At 44.2% G+C, this 20,023-nt stretch overlaps 11 non-coding genes across 11 annotated transcripts; 6 read left to right on the top strand and 5 right to left on the bottom strand.

The window, feature by feature from the left end:
• The first annotated feature begins 994 nt into the window (after positions 1–994).
• trnap-ugg (transfer RNA proline (anticodon UGG)) lies at positions 995–1,084 on the top strand. Its single transcript is given in 2 exon segments — positions 995–1,030; positions 1,049–1,084. It is a non-coding gene; the product is annotated as a tRNA-Pro (tRNA).
• Positions 1,085–1,610: 526 nt separating this feature from the next.
• trnai-aau (transfer RNA isoleucine (anticodon AAU)) lies at positions 1,611–1,684 on the bottom strand. Its single transcript has one exon. It is a non-coding gene; the product is annotated as a tRNA-Ile (tRNA).
• A 947-nt stretch (positions 1,685–2,631) lies between these two features.
• trnai-aau (transfer RNA isoleucine (anticodon AAU)) lies at positions 2,632–2,705 on the top strand. Its single transcript has one exon. It is a non-coding gene; the product is annotated as a tRNA-Ile (tRNA).
• Positions 2,706–3,231: 526 nt separating this feature from the next.
• On the bottom strand, positions 3,232–3,321 carry trnap-ugg (transfer RNA proline (anticodon UGG)). The gene is given in 2 exon segments: positions 3,232–3,267; positions 3,286–3,321. It is a non-coding gene; the product is annotated as a tRNA-Pro (tRNA).
• Positions 3,322–5,205: 1,884 nt separating this feature from the next.
• Positions 5,206–5,279, top strand: trnai-aau (transfer RNA isoleucine (anticodon AAU)). The gene has a single exon. It is a non-coding gene; the product is annotated as a tRNA-Ile (tRNA).
• A 526-nt stretch (positions 5,280–5,805) lies between these two features.
• trnap-ugg (transfer RNA proline (anticodon UGG)) lies at positions 5,806–5,895 on the bottom strand. Its single transcript is given in 2 exon segments — positions 5,806–5,841; positions 5,860–5,895. It is a non-coding gene; the product is annotated as a tRNA-Pro (tRNA).
• Positions 5,896–7,785: 1,890 nt separating this feature from the next.
• trnai-aau (transfer RNA isoleucine (anticodon AAU)) lies at positions 7,786–7,859 on the top strand. The gene has a single exon. It is a non-coding gene; the product is annotated as a tRNA-Ile (tRNA).
• A 526-nt stretch (positions 7,860–8,385) lies between these two features.
• Positions 8,386–8,475, bottom strand: trnap-ugg (transfer RNA proline (anticodon UGG)). Its single transcript is given in 2 exon segments — positions 8,386–8,421; positions 8,440–8,475. It is a non-coding gene; the product is annotated as a tRNA-Pro (tRNA).
• A 1,884-nt stretch (positions 8,476–10,359) lies between these two features.
• Positions 10,360–10,433, top strand: trnai-aau (transfer RNA isoleucine (anticodon AAU)). The gene has a single exon. It is a non-coding gene; the product is annotated as a tRNA-Ile (tRNA).
• Positions 10,434–10,960: 527 nt separating this feature from the next.
• trnap-ugg (transfer RNA proline (anticodon UGG)) lies at positions 10,961–11,050 on the bottom strand. The gene is given in 2 exon segments: positions 10,961–10,996; positions 11,015–11,050. It is a non-coding gene; the product is annotated as a tRNA-Pro (tRNA).
• Positions 11,051–14,935: 3,885 nt separating this feature from the next.
• On the top strand, positions 14,936–15,008 carry trnar-acg (transfer RNA arginine (anticodon ACG)). The gene has a single exon. It is a non-coding gene; the product is annotated as a tRNA-Arg (tRNA).
• Positions 15,009–20,023: the final 5,015 nt, after the last annotated feature.

Here is a 20,023-nt window from a genome sequence, read left to right as displayed (position 1 = left end):
AGCTGCCGGTGAAAATCATTCAATTTCCCAAGCTTGACCCACCGAATCAAATGAAGCTCCTGGGAAAGCTACAAGACAACGCCGGTCTATCGGGCATCGTTTGAAGCAACTGGCAGTTTAAAGTAGCATCTACAGCTATGCAAGTTCTGCCATGTGCCGCTGCGATCGCCGAGTGGTTGAAGCGTGAAATTCAAGATCAAATGGAGTTTTCCTTCGCAGGTTTGATTTCTGCTCTCTGAATTATTGTTTAAAGATCCGTTCAATGCTCAAATGAATGAACTGGATCTAAATCACTTCATTTATCTCTCTCGGAGCAAGAGAGATACTCGAGAGTGGCCGGCGCTTTTAATTGGGTGCCCAATGTACTCTTGCAAAATTCAAATACACAAGAAAGAATCTTGCCCAATCTGCAACTAAAATTCTGCTACTTTGCAGAACCACCCATTTATAAGCGACTTTATTTGCATGAATCTCTCTATCTCTCCTTGTCTCTTGTCTCTGTGTTGTCCCCTGATGGACTTCTCAGGCTTCCTGGAACGGTAAAGGCTGATCTAACCTGCAACACCAGCAGGGAAAGGTAAAGAAAAAAAGACTGAGACGGTCGGAAAAGTAAAGGTGCAACCCAGCTGATAAATTCGCAGCTAATGTCTCCACATTTTTGTCTCTTCGCCATCACAGTGAAAGAAAACAGCAATGTGAGTAAAATATACTTATGGTCGCTTGCACACTGTGACGATGCCGAGACAGATGAAAATGCAGCTTCAGATTAACCAATTCTGAAAAGTATCATTTGAAAAAACAAGTCGTACATTGTAAACGAATTTAGTAAAGAGAGGCTAATATTGGTGACTGGAAATAGGTAGTGTACAACTAGATATTGCTGGATATCGGAATGGAAAACGAGATTGGGTGGACAGAAGCGGTTGGAAAGGAGAGCCGATCGGCTGAAGACTATGGTGAAATTTTAGACCGGCTGCAGGGCTTTCGAGCAAGCGGCTCGTTAGTCTAGGGGTATGATTCTCGCTTTGGGCGTTTTTCTAATGGAATATGCGAGAGGTCCCGGGTTCAAATCCCGGACGAGCCCTGTTATTTCACTGCTTTTTAGTGAAAAGTCACCAATTGGATTCTGACATCTTTGCAGTTGTTCGAATTGAATTATATTTGAGCTCCAGAGGACAAAGTGCAGAAGTTTCCAAGGCGCAACACACACGGAGTAAATAAAATGTCTCAAGATGATGTGGAGATTGAAGCTGAATGTGAATTTACCTCAATTTAGGCGGTCTCATTGATATTAGATGACGGGATCGAGAACCACATATCCAAGTTTGCCGATGACACAAAGATAGACAGAATTATGAGCAGTGTGGATGGAAGAATGAGATTACAGAGAGATATTACTTGATTAAGTGAATGGGCAAAACTGCGGCAAATGGATTTCAACGTAAGCAAGTTTGAGGCCGTCCACTTTGGACCTCAAAAAGATAGATCAGAAAACATATTAATGGATGTTGCCCCAAAAAATTGACCTCATGACATTTTGTGTGGATTCGCTTGTTTCTCAAGTCTGCCAAACTTCTCAAAGTTCCCAAAATATTGCAATAGGAACCTTATGGCCCGTACGGGGATCGAACCCTCGACCTTTGCGTTATTAGCACCACGCTCTAACCAACTGAGCTAACCGGCCATGTATACGTCTTAGCTTTATGGGCTTACCCGCGTGTTGGGTAGTTTGTGTTTATTTTCACACCAGCTGACAGGGTTTTCCAACGAATATTGAATAAACCACATCCCTTAAACATTGTTACTGCAGAATTCGGTGCCACCCACAGCCGATCGGCCATCCTTTCAGACCTCTTCTATCCATCCAATCACGTTTTCTATTCCGATGTAGAGAAATGTCGAGTTGCACACTAACTATTTCCTCCGTTCTCTTTCGCAAACATATCACTGAACCAAACTTCACAAGTCACTCAGGAAAAATAATTCAGTTCAAAATCATTCGCTTCCGAAGGACCTGCGAGGACAGACTGACCAAACCTGCGTTCAGTCGTGAAGCTTGTGGGTGTGTTGTGATCCGAAGGGACAGAGACAGGCCTGCGACACAGAGCGAAGGCAGGAACTCAGAAATGTGGCCAGAAATGGGCAGACAGTCAGTCACAGTCATTGATTCTGACACACGGCACGGCAGTTGTTCAGTCAGTCGGGGAGCGATGCCTGCAGCCAGCAAACAAAAAGCCTGGCCTGAGAATAAGGCAGAGACCCAATCAGACGGATAGACAGACAGACATCTGACTCAACGTCAAAACGCAGCGTGATCGAATCACGTTGCGGTGATATCATTTTCACAGTAGCTCAGGGTCCTGCCCACAGGTTTTATAGCGGGGCAGTGTTTTATGGATGGGCTGTTCATTGTGAGTAAAATATTATTGAACGGAATTTAATTTGTTACATTAAAGTGCTCTTTGTTTGTTAATTTTGATCTACATCCTCGACAGTATATACAGAAACAAGTAACAATGTTTAAGGGTTGTGGTTTATTCAATATTCGTTGTAAAACCCTGTCAGCTGGTGTAAAAATAAACACAAACTACCCAACACGCGGGTAAGCCCATGAAGCTAAATTGCATACATGGCCGGTTAGCTCAGTTGGTTAGAGCGTGGTGCTAATAACGCCAAGGTCGCGGGTTCGATCCCCGTACTGGCCATAAGGTTCCTATTGCAATATTTAGGTAACTTTTAAAAGTTTGGCAGACTTTGGAAACAAGCGAATCCACACAAAATGTCATGAGGTCAAATTTTTGGAGTAACATCCATTAATATGTTTTCTGATCTATCTTTTTGAGGTCCAAAGTGGACGGCCTCAAACTTGCTTACGTTGAAATCCATTTGCCGCAGTTTTGCCCATTCACTTAATCTAGTAATATCTCTCTGTAATCTCATTCTTCCATCCACACTGCTTATAATTCTGTCCATCTTTGTGTCATCGACAAACTTGGATATGTGGTTCTCGATCTCGTCATCTAATATCAATGAGACCGCCGAAATTGGGGTAAATTCACATTCAGCTTCAATCTCCACATCATCTTGAGACATTTTATTTACTCCGTGTGTGTTGCGCCTTGGAAACTTCTGCACTTTGTCCTCTGGAGCTCAAATATAATTCAATTCGAACAACTGCAAAGATGTCAGAATCCAATTGGTGACTTTTCACTAAAAAGCAGTGAGATAACAGGGCTCGTCCGGGATTTGAACCCGGGACCTCCCGCATATTCCATTAGAAAAACGCCCAAAGCGAGAATCATACCCCTAGACCAACGAGCCGCTTGCTAACAAGCCCTGCAGCCGGTCTAAAATTTCACCATAGTCTTCAGCCGATCGGCTATCCTTTCCAACCGCTTCTGTCCATCCCATCTCGTTTTCTATTCCTATATGCAGCAATATCAAGTTGTACACGACCTATTTCCAGTCACCAATATTAGCCTCTCTTTACTAAATTCGTTTACAATGTACGACTTGTTTTTTCAAATAATACTTTTCAGAATTAGTTAATCTGAAGCTACATTGGCATCTGTCTCGGCATCGTCAGAGTATACAAGCTACCATAAGTATATTTTACTCACATTGCTGTTTTCTTTCACTGTGAGGGCGAAGAGACAAAAATGTGGAGACATTAGCTACGAATTTATCAGCTGGGTTGCACCTTTACATTTCCGACCGTCTCAGTCTTTTTTTCCTTTACCTTTCCCTGCTGGTGTTGCAGGTTCGATCAGCCTTTCCCGTTCCAGGAAACCTGAGAAGTCCATCAGGGGACAACATCGAGACAAGAGACAAGGAGAGAGAGAGAGATTCATGTAAATAAAGTCGCTTATAAATGGGTGGTTCTGCAAAGTAGCAGAATTTTAGTTGCAGATTGGGCAAGATTCTTTCTTGTGTATTTGAATTTTGCAAGAGTACATTGGGCACCCAATTAAAAGCGCCGGCCACGCTCGAGTATCTCTCATGCTCTGAGAGAGATAAATGAAGTGAGTTAGATCCAGTTCATTCATTTGAGCATTGACCGGATCTTTAAACAATAATTCAGCGAGCAGAAATAAAACCTGCGAAGGAAAACTCCATTTGATCTTGAATTTAACGCTGCAACCACTCGGCGATCGCAGCGGCACATGGCAGTACTTACATGGCTGTGGATGCTACTTTAAACTGCCAGTTGCTTCAAACGATGCCCGATAGACCGGCGTGGTCTTGTAGCTTTCCCAGCAGCTTCATTTGATTCGGTGGGTCAAGTTTGGGAAATTGAATGATTTTCACCGGCAGCTTGTATATTACCTCATTTTCATTACCGGTAATGAACCACTGCAGCCACTGCAGAATTCGTTGCCACCCACAGCCGATCGGCCATCCTTTCAGACCTCTTCTATCCATCCAATCACGTTTTCTATTCCGATGTAGAGAAATGTCGAGTTGCACACTAACTATTTCCTCCGTTCTCTTTCGCAAACATATCACTGAACCAAACTTCACAAGTCACTCAGGAAAAATAATTCAGTTCAAAATCATTAGCTTCCGAAGGACCTGCGAGGACAGACTGTCCAAACCTGCGTTCAGTCGTGAAGCTTGTGGGTGTGTTGTGATCCTAAGGGACAGAGACAGGCCTGCGACACAGAGCGAAGGCAGGAACTCAGAAATGTGGCCATAAATGGGCAGACAGTCAGTCACAGTCATTGATTCTGACACACGGCCCGGTGGTTGTTCATTCAGTCGGGGAGCGAGGCCTGCAGCCAGCAAACAAAAAGCCTGGCCTGAGAATAAGGCCGAGACCCAATCAGACGGATAAACAGACAGACAGATAGACAGACAGACATCTGACTCAACGTCAAAACGCAGCGTGATCGAATCACGTTGCGGTGATATCATTTTCACAGTAGCTCAGGGTCCTGCCCACAGGTTTTATAGCGGGGCACTGTTTTATGGATGGGCTGTTCATTGTTAGTAAAATAATATTGATCGGAATTTAATTTGTTACATTAAAGTGCTCTTTGTTTGTTAATTTTGATCTACATCCTCGACAGTATATACAGAAACAAGTAACAATGTTTAAGGGATGTGATTTATTCAATATTCGTTGTAAACCCCTGTCAGATGGTGTAAAAATAAACACAAACTACCCAACACGCGGGTAAGCCCATAAAGCTAAGATGTATATATGGCCGGTTAGCACAGTTGGTTAAAGCGTGGTGCTAATAACGCCAAGGTCGCGGGTTCGATCCTCGTACGGGCCATAAGGTTCCTATTGCAATATTTTGGTAACTTTTAAAAGTTTGGCAGACTTGAGAAACAAGCGAATCCACACAAAATGTCATGAGGTCAATTTTTTGGAGTAACATCCATTAATATGTTTTCTGATCTATCTTTTTGAGGTCCAAAGTGGACGGCCTCAAACTTGCTTACGTTGAAATCCATTTGCCGCAGTTTTGCCCATTCACTTAATCTAGTAATATCTCTCTGTAATCTCATTCTTCCATCCACACTGCTTATAATTCTGTCTATCTTTGTGTCATCGACAAACTTGGATATGTGGTTCTCGATCTCGTCATCTAATATCAATGAGACCGCCGAAATTGGGGTAAATTCACATTCAGCTTCAATCTCCACATCATCTTGAGACATTTTATTTACTCCGTGTGTGTTGCGCCTTGGAAACTTCCGCACTTTGTCCTCTGGAGCTCAAATATAATTCAATTCGAACAACTGCAAAAATGTCAGAATCCAATTGGTGACTTTTCACTAAAAAGCAGTGAGATAACAGGGCTCGTCCGGGATTTGAACCCGGGACCTCCCGCATATTCCATTAGAAAAACGCCCAAAGCGAGAATCATACCCCTAGACCAACGAGCCGCTTGCTAACAAGCCCTGCAGCCGGTCTAAAATTTCACCATAGTCTTCAGCCGATCGGCTATCCTTTCCAACCGCTTCTGTCCATCCCATCTCGTTTTCTATTCCTATATGCAGCAATATCAAGTTGTACACGACCTATTTCCAGTCACCAATATTAGCCTCTCTTTACTAAATTCGTTTACAATGTACGACTTGTATTTTCAAATAATACTTTTCAGAATTAGTTAATCTGAAGCTACATTGGCATCTGTCTCGGCATCGTCAGAGTATACAAGCTACCATAAGTATATTTTACTCACATTGCTGTTTTCTTTCACTGTGAGGGCGAAGAGACAAAAATGTGGAGACATTAGCTACGAATTTATCAGCTGGGTTGCACCTTTACATTTCCGACCGTCTCAGTCTTTTTTTCCTTTACCTTTCCCTGCTGGTGTTGCAGGTTCGATCAGCCTTTCCCGTTCCAGGAAACCTGAGAAGTCCATCAGGGGACAACATCGAGACAAGAGACAAGGAGAGAGAGAGAGATTCATGTAAATAAAGTCGCTTATAAATGGGTGGTTCTGCAAAGTAGCAGAATTTTAGTTGCAGATTGGGCAAGATTCTTTCTTGTGTATTTGAATTTTGCAAGAGTACATTGGGCACCCAATTAAAAGCGCCGGCCACGCTCGAGTATCTCTCATGCTCTGAGAGAGATAAATGAAGTGAGTTAGATCCAGTTCATTCATTTGAGCATTGACCGGATCTTTAAACAATAATTCAGCGAGCAGAAATAAAACCTAAGAAGGAAAACTCCATTTGATCTTGAATTTAACGCTTCAACCACTCGGCGATCGCAGCGGCACATGGCAGTACTTGCATGGCTGTGGATGCTGCTTTAAACTGCCAGTTGCTTCAAACGATGCCCGATAGACCGGCGTGGTCTTGCAGCTTTCCCAGCAGCTTCATTTGATTCGGTGGGTCAAGTTTGGGAAATTGAATGATTTTCACCGGCAGCTTGTGGTAGTATATTACCTCATTTTCATTACCGGTAATGAACCACTGCAGCCACTGCAGAATTCGTTGCCACCCACAGCCGATCGGCCATCCTTTCAGACCTCTTCTATCCATCCAATCACGTTTTCTATTCCGATGTAGAGAAATGTCGAGTTGCACACTAACTATTTCCTCCGTTCTCTTTCGCAAACATATCACTGAACCAAACTTCACAAGTCACTCAGGAAAAATAATTCAGTTCAAAATCATTAGCTTCCGAAGGACCTGCGAGGACAGACTGTCCAAACCTGCGTTCAGTCGTGAAGCTTGTGGGTGTGTTGTGATCCTAAGGGACAGAGACAGGCCTGCGACACAGAGCGAAGGCAGGAACTCAGAAATGTGGCCATAAATGGGCAGACAGTCAGTCACAGTCATTGATTCTGACACACGGCCCGGTGGTTGTTCATTCAGTCGGGGAGCGAGGCCTGCAGCCAGCAAACAAAAAGCCTGGCCTGAGAATAAGGCCGAGACCCAATCAGACGGATAAACAGACAGACAGATAGACAGACAGACATCTGACTCAACGTCAAAACGCAGCGTGATCGAATCACGTTGCGGTGATATCATTTTCACAGTAGCTCAGGGTCCTGCCCACAGGTTTTATAGCGGGGCACTGTTTTATGGATGGGCTGTTCATTGTTAGTAAAATAATATTGATCGGAATTTAATTTGTTACATTAAAGTGCTCTTTGTTTGTTAATTTTGATCTACATCCTCGACAGTATATACAGAAACAAGTAACAATGTTTAAGGGATGTGATTTATTCAATATTCGTTGTAAACCCCTGTCAGATGGTGTAAAAATAAACACAAACTACCCAACACGCGGGTAAGCCCATAAAGCTAAGATGTATATATGGCCGGTTAGCACAGTTGGTTAAAGCGTGGTGCTAATAACGCCAAGGTCGCGGGTTCGATCCTCGTACGGGCCATAAGGTTCCTATTGCAATATTTTGGTAACTTTTAAAAGTTTGGCAGACTTGAGAAACAAGCGAATCCACACAAAATGTCATGAGGTCAATTTTTTGGAGTAACATCCATTAATATGTTTTCTGATCTATCTTTTTGAGGTCCAAAGTGGACGGCCTCAAACTTGCTTACGTTGAAATCCATTTGCCGCAGTTTTGCCCATTCACTTAATCTAGTAATATCTCTCTGTAATCTCATTCTTCCATCCACACTGCTTATAATTCTGTCTATCTTTGTGTCATCGACAAACTTGGATATGTGGTTCTCGATCTCGTCATCTAATATCAATGAGACCGCCGAAATTGGGGTAAATTCACATTCAGCTTCAATCTCCACATCATCTTGAGACATTTTATTTACTCCGTGTGTGTTGCGCCTTGGAAACTTCCGCACTTTGTCCTCTGGAGCTCAAATATAATTCAATTCGAACAACTGCAAAAATGTCAGAATCCAATTGGTGACTTTTCACTAAAAAGCAGTGAGATAACAGGGCTCGTCCGGGATTTGAACCCGGGACCTCCCGCATATTCCATTAGAAAAACGCCCAAAGCGAGAATCATACCCCTAGACCAACGAGCCGCTTGCTAACAAGCCCTGCAGCCGGTCTAAAATTTCACCATAGTCTTCAGCCGATCGGCTATCCTTTCCAACCGCTTCTGTCCATCCCATCTCGTTTTCTATTCCTATATGCAGCAATATCAAGTTGTACACGACCTATTTCCAGTCACCAATATTAGCCTCTCTTTACTAAATTCGTTTACAATGTACGACTTGTATTTTCAAATAATACTTTTCAGAATTAGTTAATCTGAAGCTACATTGGCATCTGTCTCGGCATCGTCAGAGTATACAAGCTACCATAAGTATATTTTACTCACATTGCTGTTTTCTTTCACTGTGAGGGCGAAGAGACAAAAATGTGGAGACATTAGCTACGAATTTATCAGCTGGGTTGCACCTTTACATTTCCGACCGTCTCAGTCTTTTTTTCCTTTACCTTTCCCTGCTGGTGTTGCAGGTTCGATCAGCCTTTCCCGTTCCAGGAAACCTGAGAAGTCCATCAGGGGACAACATCGAGACAAGAGACAAGGAGAGAGAGAGAGATTCATGTAAATAAAGTCGCTTATAAATGGGTGGTTCTGCAAAGTAGCAGAATTTTAGTTGCAGATTGGGCAAGATTCTTTCTTGTGTATTTGAATTTTGCAAGAGTACATTGGGCACCCAATTAAAAGCGCCGGCCACGCTCGAGTATCTCTCATGCTCTGAGAGAGATAAATGAAGTGAGTTAGATCCAGTTCATTCATTTGAGCATTGACCGGATCTTTAAACAATAATTCAGCGAGCAGAAATAAAACCTAAGAAGGAAAACTCCATTTGATCTTGAATTTAACGCTTCAACCACTCGGCGATCGCAGCGGCACATGGCAGTACTTGCATGGCTGTGGATGCTGCTTTAAACTGCCAGTTGCTTCAAACGATGCCCGATAGACCGGCGTGGTCTTGTAGCTTTCCCAGCAGCTTCATTTGATTCGGTGGGTCAAGTTTGGGAAATTGAATGATTTTCACCGGCAGCTTGTATATTACCTCATTTTCATTACCGGTAATGAACCACTGCAGCCACTGCAGAATTCGTTGCCACCCACAGCCGATCGGCCATCCTTTCAGACCTCTTCTATCCATCCAATCACGTTTTCTATTCCGATGTAGAGAAATGTCGAGTTGCACACTAACTATTTCCTCCGTTCTCTTTCGCAAACATATCACTGAACCAAACTTCACAAGTCACTCAGGAAAAATAATTCAGTTCAAAATCATTAGCTTCCGAAGGACCTGCGAGGACAGACTGTCCAAACCTGCGTTCAGTCGTGAAGCTTGTGGGTGTGTTGTGATCCTAAGGGACAGAGACAGGCCTGCGACACAGAGCGAAGGCAGGAACTCAGAAATGTGGCCATAAATGGGCAGACAGTCAGTCACAGTCATTGATTCTGACACACGGCCCGGTGGTTGTTCATTCAGTCGGGGAGCGAGGCCTGCAGCCAGCAAACAAAAAGCCTGGCCTGAGAATAAGGCCGAGACCCAATCAGACGGATAAACAGACAGACAGATAGACAGACAGACATCTGACTCAACGTCAAAACGCAGCGTGATCGAATCACGTTGCGGTGATATCATTTTCACAGTAGCTCAGGGTCCTGCCCACAGGTTTTATAGCGGGGCACTGTTTTATGGATGGGCTGTTCATTGTTAGTAAAATAATATTGATCGGAATTTAATTTGTTACATTAAAGTGCTCTTTGTTTGTTAATTTTGATCTACATCCTCGACAGTATATACAGAAACAAGTAACAATGTTTAAGGGATGTGATTTATTCAATATTCGTTGTAAACCCCTGTCAGATGGTGTAAAAATAAACACAAACTACCCAACACGCGGGTAAGCCCATAAAGCTAAGATGTATATATGGCCGGTTAGCACAGTTGGTTAAAGCGTGGTGCTAATAACGCCAAGGTCGCGGGTTCGATCCTCGTACGGGCCATAAGGTTCCTATTGCAATATTTTGGTAACTTTTAAAAGTTTGGCAGACTTGAGAAACAAGCGAATCCACACAAAATGTCATGTGGTCAATTTTTTTGGAGTAACATCCATTAATATGTTTTCTGATCTATCTTTTTGAGGTCCAAAGTGGACGGCCTCAAACTTGCTTACGTTGAAATCCATTTGCCGCAGTTTTGCCCATTCACTTAATCTCGTGATATCGCTCTGTCATCTCATTCTTCCATCCAAACTGCTTATAATTCTGTCTATCTTTGTGTCATCGGCAAACTTGGATATGTGGTTCTCGATCCCGTCATCGAATATCAATGAGACCGCCGAGATTGGGGTAAATTCACATTCAGCTTCAATCTCCACATCATCTTGAGACATTTTATTTACTCCGTGTGTGTTGCGCCTTGGAAACATCTGCACTTTGTCCTCTGGAGCTCAAATATAATTCAATTCGAACAACTGCAAAGATGTCAGAATCCAATTGGTGACTTTTCACTAAAAAGCAGCGAGATAACAGGGCTCGTCCGGGATTTGAACCCGGGACCTCTCGCATATTCCATTAGAAAAACGCCCAAAGCGAGAATCATACCCCTAGACCAACGAGCCGCTTGCTAGAAAGCCCTGCAGCCGGTCTAAAATTTCACCATAGTCTTCAGCCGATCGGCTATCCTTTCCAACCGCTTCTGTCCACCCCATCTCGTTTTCCATTCCTATATTCAGCAATATCAAGTTGTACACTGCCTATTTCCAGTCACCAATATTAGCCTCTCTTTACTAAATTCGTTTACAATGTACGACTTGTTTTTTCAAATTATACTTTTCAGAATTAGTTAATCTGAAGCTGCATTGGCATCTGTCTCGGCATCGTCAGAGTATACAAGCTACCATAAGTATATTTTACTCACATTGCTGTTTTCTTTCACTGTGAGGGCGAAGAGACAAAAATGTGGAGACATTAGCTACGAATTTATCAGCTGGGTTGCACCCTTAGTTTTCCGACCGTCTCAATCTTTTTTTTCCTTTCCCTTTCCCTGCTGGTGTTGCAGGTTCGATCAGCCTTTCCCGTTCCAGGAAGCCTGAGAAGTCCATCAGGGGACAACATCGAGACAAGAGACAAGGAGAGATAGTGAGATTCATCTTAATAAAGTCGCTTATAAATGGGTGGTTCTGCAAAGTAGCAGAATTTTAGTTGCAGATTGGGCAAGATTCTTTCTTGTGTATTTGAATTTTGCAAGAGTACATTGGGCACCCAATTAAAAGCGCCGGCCACGCTCGAGTATCTCTCATGCACTGAGAGAGATAAATGAAGTGAGTTAGATCCAGTTCATTCATTTGAGCATTGAACGGATCTTTAAACAATAATTCAGCGAGCAGAAATCAAACCTGCGAAGGAAAACTCCATTTGATGTTGAATTTAACGCTTCAACCACTCGGCGATCGCAGCGGCACGTGGCAGTACTTGCATGGCTGTAGATGCCACTTTAAACTGCCAGTTGCTTCAAACGATGCCCGATAGACCGGCGTTGTCTTGTAGCTTTCCCAGGAGCTTCATTTGATTCGGTGGGTCAAGTTTGGGAAATTGAATGATTTTCAGCGGCAGCTTGTGGTCGTGTATTACCTCATTTTCATTACCGGAAATGAACCACTGCAGCCACTGCAGAATTCGGTGCCACCCACAGCCGATCGGCCATCCTTTCAGACCTCTTCTATCCATCCAATCACGTTTTCTATTCCGATGTAGAGAAATGTCGAGTTGCACACTAACTATTTCCTCCGTTCTCTTTCGCAAACATATCACTGAACAAAACTTCACAAGTCACTCAGGAAAAATAATTCAGTTCAAAATCATTAGCTTCCGAAGGACCTGCGAGGACAGACTGACCAAACCTGCGTTCAGTCGTGAAGCTTGTGGGTGTGTTGTGATCCTAAGGGACAGAGACAGACCTGCGACACAGAGCGATGGCAGGAACTCAGAAATGTGGCCATAAATGGGCAGACAGTCAGTCACAGTCATTAATTCTGACACACGGCCCGGTAGTTGTTCAGTCAGTCGGGGAGCGAGGCCTGCAGCCAGCAAACAAAAAGCCTGGCCTGAGAATAAGGCAGAGACCCAATCAGACGGATGGACAGACAGACATCTGACACAACGTCAAAACGCAGCGTGATCGAATCACGTTGCGGTGATATCATTTTCACAGTCGCTCAGGGTCCTGCCCACAGGTTTTATAGCGGGGCAGTGTTTTATGGATGGGCTGTTCATTGTTCGTAAAATAATATTGATCGGAATTTAATTTGTTACATTAAAGTGCTCTTTGTTTGTTAATTTTGATCTACATCCTCGACAGTATATACAGAAACAAGTAACAATTTTTAAGGGATGTGATTTATTCAATATTCGTTGTAAAACCCTGTCAGATGGTGTAAAAATAAACACAAACTACCCAACACGCGGGTAAGCCCATAAAGCTAAGATGTATACATGGCCGGTTAGCTCAGTTGGTTAGGGCGTGGTGCCAATAACGCCAAGGTCGCGGGTTCGATCCCCGTACGTTCTATAAGGTTCCTATTGCAATATTTTGGTAACTTTTAAAAGTTTGGCAGATTTGAGAAACAAGCGAATCCACACAAAATGTCATGTGGTCAATTTTTTGGAGTAACATCCATTAATATGTTTTCTGATCTATCTTTTTGAGGTCCAAAGTGGACGGCCTCAAACTTGCTTACGTTGAAATCCATTTGCCGCAGTTTTGCCCATTCACTTAATCTAGTAATATCTCTCTGTAATCTCATTCTTCCATCCAAACTGCTTATAATTCTGTCTATCTTTGTGTCATCGGCAAACTTGGATATGTGGTTCTCGATCCCGTCATCTGATATCAATGAGACCGCCGAGAATGGGGTAAATTCACATTCAGCTTCAATCTCCACATCATCTTGAGACATTTTATTTACTCCGTGTGTGTTGCGCCTTGGAAACGTCTGCACTTTGTCCTCTGGAGCTCAAATATAATTCAATTCGAACAACTGCAAAGATGTCAGAATCCAATTGGTGACTTTTCACTAAAAAGCAGTGAGATAACAGGGCTCGTCCGGGATTTGAACCCGGGACCTCTCGCATATTCCATTCGAAAAACGCCCAAAGCGAGAATCATACCCCTGGAAAGCCCTGCAGCCGGTCTAAAATTTCACCATAGTCTTCAGCCGATCGGCTATCCTTTCCAACCGCTTCTGTCCACCCCATCTCGTTTTCTATTCCTATATTCAGCAATATCAAGTTGTACACTACCTATTTCCAGTCACCAATATTAGCCTCTCTTTACTAAATTCGTTTACAATGTACGACTTGTTTCTTCAAATAATACTTTTCAGAATTAGTTAATCTGAAGCTACATTGGCATCTGTCTCGGCATCGTCAGAGTATACAAGCTACCATAAGTATATTTTACTCACATTGCTGTTTCCTTTCACTGTGAGGGCGAAGAGACAAAAATGTGGAGACATTCGCTACGAATTTATCAGCTGGGTTGCACCTTTACTTTTCCGACCGTCTCAATCTTTTTTTCCTTTACCTTTCCCTGCTGGTGTTGCAGGTTCGATCAGCCTTTACCGATCCAGGAAGCCTGAGAAGTCCATCAGGGGACAACATCGAGACAAGAGACAAGGAGAGATAGTGAGATTCATCTTAATAAAGTCGCTTATAAATGGGTGGTTCTGCAAAGTAGCAGAATTTTAGTTGCAGATTGGGCAAGATTCTTTCTTGTGTATTTGAATTTTGCAAGAGTACATTGGGCACCCAATTAAAAGCGCCGGCCACGCTCGAGTATCTCTCATGCTCTGAGAGAGATAAATGAAGTGAGTTAGATCCAGTTCATTCATTTGAGCATTGAACGGATCTTTAAACAATAATTCAGCGAGCAGAAATCAAACCTGCGAAGGAAAACTCCATTTGATCTTGAATTTAACGCTTCAACCACTCGGCGATCGCAGCGGCACATGGCAGTACTTGGATGGCTGTCGATGCCACTTTAAACTGCCAGTTGCTTCAAACGATGCCCGATAGACCGGCGTTGTCTTGTAGCTTTCCCAGGAGCTTCATTTGATTCGGGGGGTCAAGTTCTGGCATCCTTTCCTTGTTGGCTCCGGAACTAATACAAACACCGCCCTGTGTTACTTTGTTGTTTAATTCACAAACTGGGTCAATATCACATCGGAGGCTTAAGACAATAAAGGACCTGACCAAACGGGCACTTTGAGCAGCAAAGCCACGAAGCCAAATCAAGCTGCAAATTCACCACCTCCTCTCACTGAAACCTGTCGGATACTGACCACTGTCTGTTGGAGTTTGAGGCCGTTTTGTACATTTCTATATCTCTTGTCTGTTTCGCTGTGTTCAGCGATACTGTTTGTGTCTCTCGCTGTGTTGACCTCTCTGTGTCAATCTATGGGTTGGTTCTGAATGAAAAATGAAATAAAACACACCAGCTATCACCTGGGCCAGTGGCGCAATGGATAACGTGTCTGACTACGAATCAGAAAACTGTAGGTTCGACTCCTACCTGGCTCGGATTTATGCAATTTTCCCTCTGACAGTGGGGAACGAAAAATCAAACTTCATTGTAAGATATTATTTATGGTGAAGTCGCAAAGAAAACATTCCATCTTCAATGATTTAGGATCAGTTCTGTACAGACAGAAACTGTGACCACAACGTGTTTCGAACATGCCGCCTTTTCAGTTGATGTCAGGCACGCTTTTTATTGCAGAACGAGGTGTGGACATCCGCGCTGATGACCTTCAGGTGTCTCCGGGCCTTTCAGACACTTCATGTGAAACAAGAGCTTTCCAATCCCCGCCAACTCCTGGACACCGAGACGTCCGTTCGAAGCAGCATTCACCACTAGGACCGATATCGCGCTCCCTTTGCCGATCTGCAGGAAATCCGATGCTGAAAATGCAAAGCAGGACGAACAGTATCTGGAAAACAGTTAAGCTTTCAGTGTTCAGACTTTGGTGAGAACTATAAACAGGAGTTTGGGTAGATATTAACTAGGTGTGTCGTCGGAGCGCGATGTTCATATATGAACTGTGGGAGTGTAGATATCAGTGCGATTTTTATACATGAATTGTGGGTGTGTATATCTGAATGCGATGTTTATATTTAAACTGTGGGGTGTATATATGAGTGCGATGTTTATATATAAACTGTGTGTGTGTGTGTATATATGAGTGCAATGTTTATATATAAACTGTGTGTGTGTCTGTGTGAGTGCAATGTTTATATATGAACTGAGGATGTGTTTATTTGAGTGCGATGTTTATATCTGAATTGCGGAATGACCTGAAGGGGCAATTCCTCCTGGGCTTATATGTTCTTCAAACTAATGACACAAAGTTCAATTAACAGTTGGGCGGAAATCGCTCAGTTGGGAGGGCGTTAGACTAAAGATCTCGGGTTTCGGCAGTTCGTGTTATTTCGTTTCTGCTTCTTTGAATCCTAGAAACATAGAATGGTTATAAGAAGGAAGGAGGCCATTCGGCACGTCGAGTCCGTGCTGGCACTCTGCAAAACCAATCCAGCTAGTCCCACTCCCCCGCAGTTTACCCACAGCCCTTCTCGTTTTTCCCTTCAAGTATTTATCCAATTCCCCTTTGATTGAATCTGCCTCCAACATTCACTCAGGCAGTGAATTCCAAATCTTAGCCACTCGCTGTGTAAAAGCATTTTTCCTCATGTCGCCATTGATTCTTTTGTAATCACCATAAATCTTTGTCCTCTGGTTCTTGCCCCTTCTGCCAATGGGAGCAGCTACTCTGTCTAGACCCTTCAAGATTTTATCTACCTTCCCCTTAAATGGATCTATGTTATTTGCCTCAGCTACTCCTTGTGGTAGCGCACTCCACATTCCGAACACTATTTGGGGAAAGAAGTTGATCCTGAATTCCCAATTGGATTTAATAGTGACTATCTTATACTTGTGACCTCTAGTTTTGGACTCCCCATAAGGTCAGGTTAAACCATTTCCTCTATGTCTACCCGATCAAACCCATTCATTATCTTCAAGACTTCTATCAGGTCATCCATCGGCCTTCTCTTTTCTGGAGAAAAGAACCCGAGCCTGTTCATCCTTTCCTGATAAGTGTATCCTCTCAGTTCTGGTATCACCCTTGTGAGTCTTTTCCACCTTCCCCAATGTCCCTATATTCTTCTTATAACATGGAGACCAGAACTGTGCCCAGTGCTCCAAGTGTTCTCTAACCAAGGTTCACTACGAATATAACTTATTTGCTTTTCAATTCTATCCCTCTGGAAATGAACCCCAGTGTTTAGTTTGTTTTCACGTGGCCTTATTAACTAATGTCACTACTTTTCGTGATTTGTGTATCTGTGCCCCAAGATCCCTCTGCTCCTCTATCCCATTTAGACTCTTATTCTCCAAGCAGGATTTGGCCCAATTATTCTTCCTACCGAAATGCACCACCTCACACTTGTATATATGGAAATTAATTTGTCATTTACACGCACGTTCTGTAAGTTTACGAATGACTGCCTGTATTTTTCGCATTTTTCCTTTGTATTAACTGGAGCTCCCAATTAGGTTTCGTCCTCAACTTTTCAAAATGTACTTCCGATTTCCGTGTCCAAATCAATAATGTAAATTTTTAACAACAACGGCCCCAGCACCGTTAAATTGTGAACAACAGTGATCCCAGCACCGATAAATTGTGAACAATAGTAGTCCCAGCATCGATAAATTGTGAACAACAGTGATCACAGCAATGATGAGTTGTGAACAACAGTGGTCCCAGCACCAATAAATTTTGAACACCAGTGGTCCCAGGACTTTTGATCTTGAACTGCAGTTGAAACTTCTGCAGAAAAGGAAAAGAAGCCCCCGAATCGCTCCACGTGAATCTCAAACACTTTTGGGAAGAAGTTCAGTGCAAACAATCAGGAATTTAAAGGCACTTCAATGGCCTGCACTTTCTTTGAGTAAGTTTTGTTCGACATTTCATTCGAACGTGAAATCGGTCTGGGCTTTCATCTCACCGAAGCACAGTGTCGCCGCTTTGTATCTGTCTGCCTGTAAGTGATGAGGTTGGACTAGGCACGGGTTTTATCCAATTCTTGAAATCTCACCAAGCGCCAGGGAAAGGAAACTTAGAGTCGAACTGTCCCTGTAAGCGATGAGTTGAAGGGAATGTCGCTCCAAGCAGATCGGGTCAAAGCGCAGTACAGCCACACAGGAGCTCCAAATCCACCCTCTCGCCACTCGGCAATCACAAATTTTAACTGAACTATCCATTGGCCCAAAGTCACCCGCTGAAATCGAGTCTTTCTCGGACACATTTTTTTCATAACATTGGTTTAGAATTGAAAACTGCGGTCCACTTCAATGCAAGTGCAAGAGATAACTGTGTAGACGCTGCCCGCGTGCAGTAAGACCTGGACAACATTCAGGCTTGGGCTTTTTTTTTTAATCGTTCACGGGATGCGGGCGTCGCTGGCGAGGCCGGCATTTATTGCCCATCCCTAATTGCCCTCGAGAAGGTGGTGGTGAGCCGCCTTCTTGAACCGTTGCAGTCCGTGTGGTGACGGTTCTCCCACTGTGCTGTTAGGAAGGGAGTTCCAGGATTTTGATCCAGCGACGATGAAGGAACGGCGATAAATTTCCAAGTCGGGATGGTGTGTGACTTGGAGGGGAACGTGCAGGTGGTGTTGTTCCCATGTACCTGCTGCTCTTGTCCTTCTCGGTGGCAGAAGTCGCGGGTTTGGGAGGTGCTGTCGAAGAAGCCTTGGCGAGTTGCTGCAGTACATCATGTGGATGGTACACACTGCAGACACAGTGCGCCGGTGGTGAAGGGAGTGAATGTTTAGTGTGGTGGATGGGGTGCCAATCAAGCTGGCTGCTTTATCTTGGATGGTGTCGAGCTTCTTGAGTGTTGTTGGAGCTGCACTCATCCAAGCAAGTGGAGAGTATTCCATCGCACTCCTGACTTGTGCCTTGTGGATGGTGGAAAGGCTTTGGGGAGTCAGGAGGTGAGTCACTCGCCGCAGAATACCCAGCTTCTCACCTGCTCTCGTAGCCACAGTATTTATATGGATGGTCCAGTTAAGTTTCTGGTCAATGGTGACCCCCAGGATGTTGATGGTGGGGGATTCGGTGATGGTAATGCCGTTGAATGTCAGGGGGAGGTGGTTAGACTCTCTCTTGTTGGAGATGGTCATTGCCTGGCACTTATCTGGCGCGAATGTTACTTGCCACTTATGAGCCCAAGCCTGGATGTTGTCCAGGTCTTGCTGCATGCGGGCTCGGACTGCTTCATTATTTGAGCGGTTGCGAATGGAACTGAACACTGTGCAGTCATCAGCGAACATCCCCATTTCTGACCTTATGATGGAGGGAAGGTCATTGATGAAGCAGCTGAAGATGGTTGGGCCTAGGACACTGCCCTGAGGAACTCCGGCAGCAATGTCCTGGGGCTGAGATGATTGGCCTCCAACAACCACTACCATCTTCCTTTGTGCTAGGTATGACTCCAGCCACTGGAGAGTTTTCCCCTTGATTCCCATTGACTTCAATTTTACGAGGGCTCCTTGGTGCCATACTCGGTCAAATGCTGCCTTGATGTCAAGGGCAGTCACTCTCACCTCACCTCTGGAATTCAGCTCTTTTGTCCATGTTTGGACCAACGCTGTAATGAGGTCTGGAGCCGAGTGGTCCTGGCGGAACCCAAACTGAGCATCGGTGAGCAGGTTATTGGTGAGTAAGTGCCGCTTGATAGCACTGTGGATGACACCTTCCATCACTTTGCTGATGATTGAGAGTAGACTGATGGGGCGGCAATTGGCCGGATTGGATTTGTCCTGCTTTTTGTGGACAGGACATACCTGGGCAATTTTCCACATTGTCGCTAGATGCCAGTGTTGTAGTTGTATTGGAACAGCTTGGCTAGAGGCGCAGCTAGTTCTGGAGCACAAGTCTTCAGCACTACAGCTGGGATGTTGTCGGAGCCCAAAGCCTTTGCTGTATCCAGTGCACTCAGCCGTTTCTTGATGTCACGTGGAGTGAATCGAATTGGCCGAAGACTGGCTTCTGTGATGGTGGGGATTTCGGGAGGAGGCCGAGATGGATCATCCACTCGGCACTTCTGGCTGAAGATGGTTGCAAACGCTTCAGCCTTGTCTTTTGCACTCACGTGCTGGACTCCGCCATCATTGAGGATGGGGATGTTTGCAGAGCCTCCTCCTCCCGTTAGTTGTTTAATTGTCCACCACCATTCACGACTGGATGTGACAGGACTGCAGAGCTTTGATCTGATCCGTTGGTTGTGGAATCGCTTAGCTCTGTCCATAGCATGTTGCTTCCGCTGTTTAGCATGCATGTAGTCCTGAGTTGTAGCTTCACCAGGTTGGCACCTCATTTTTAGGTATGCCTGGTGCTGCTCCTGGCATGCTCTTCTACACTCCTCATTGAACCAGGGTTGATCCCCTGGCTTGTTGGTAATGGTAGAGTGAGGAATATGCCGGGCCATGAGGTTACAGATTCTGGTGGAATACAATTCTGCTGCTGCTGATGG

This window comes from Heptranchias perlo, unplaced genomic scaffold (assembly GCF_035084215.1).
Source record: "Heptranchias perlo isolate sHepPer1 unplaced genomic scaffold, sHepPer1.hap1 HAP1_SCAFFOLD_73, whole genome shotgun sequence".
NCBI classification, from domain to species: Eukaryota; Metazoa; Chordata; class Chondrichthyes; order Hexanchiformes; family Hexanchidae; genus Heptranchias; species Heptranchias perlo.
The sequence above is the reverse complement of the archived record's forward strand: the minus strand, read 5'-3'. Positions and strand labels throughout refer to the sequence as shown.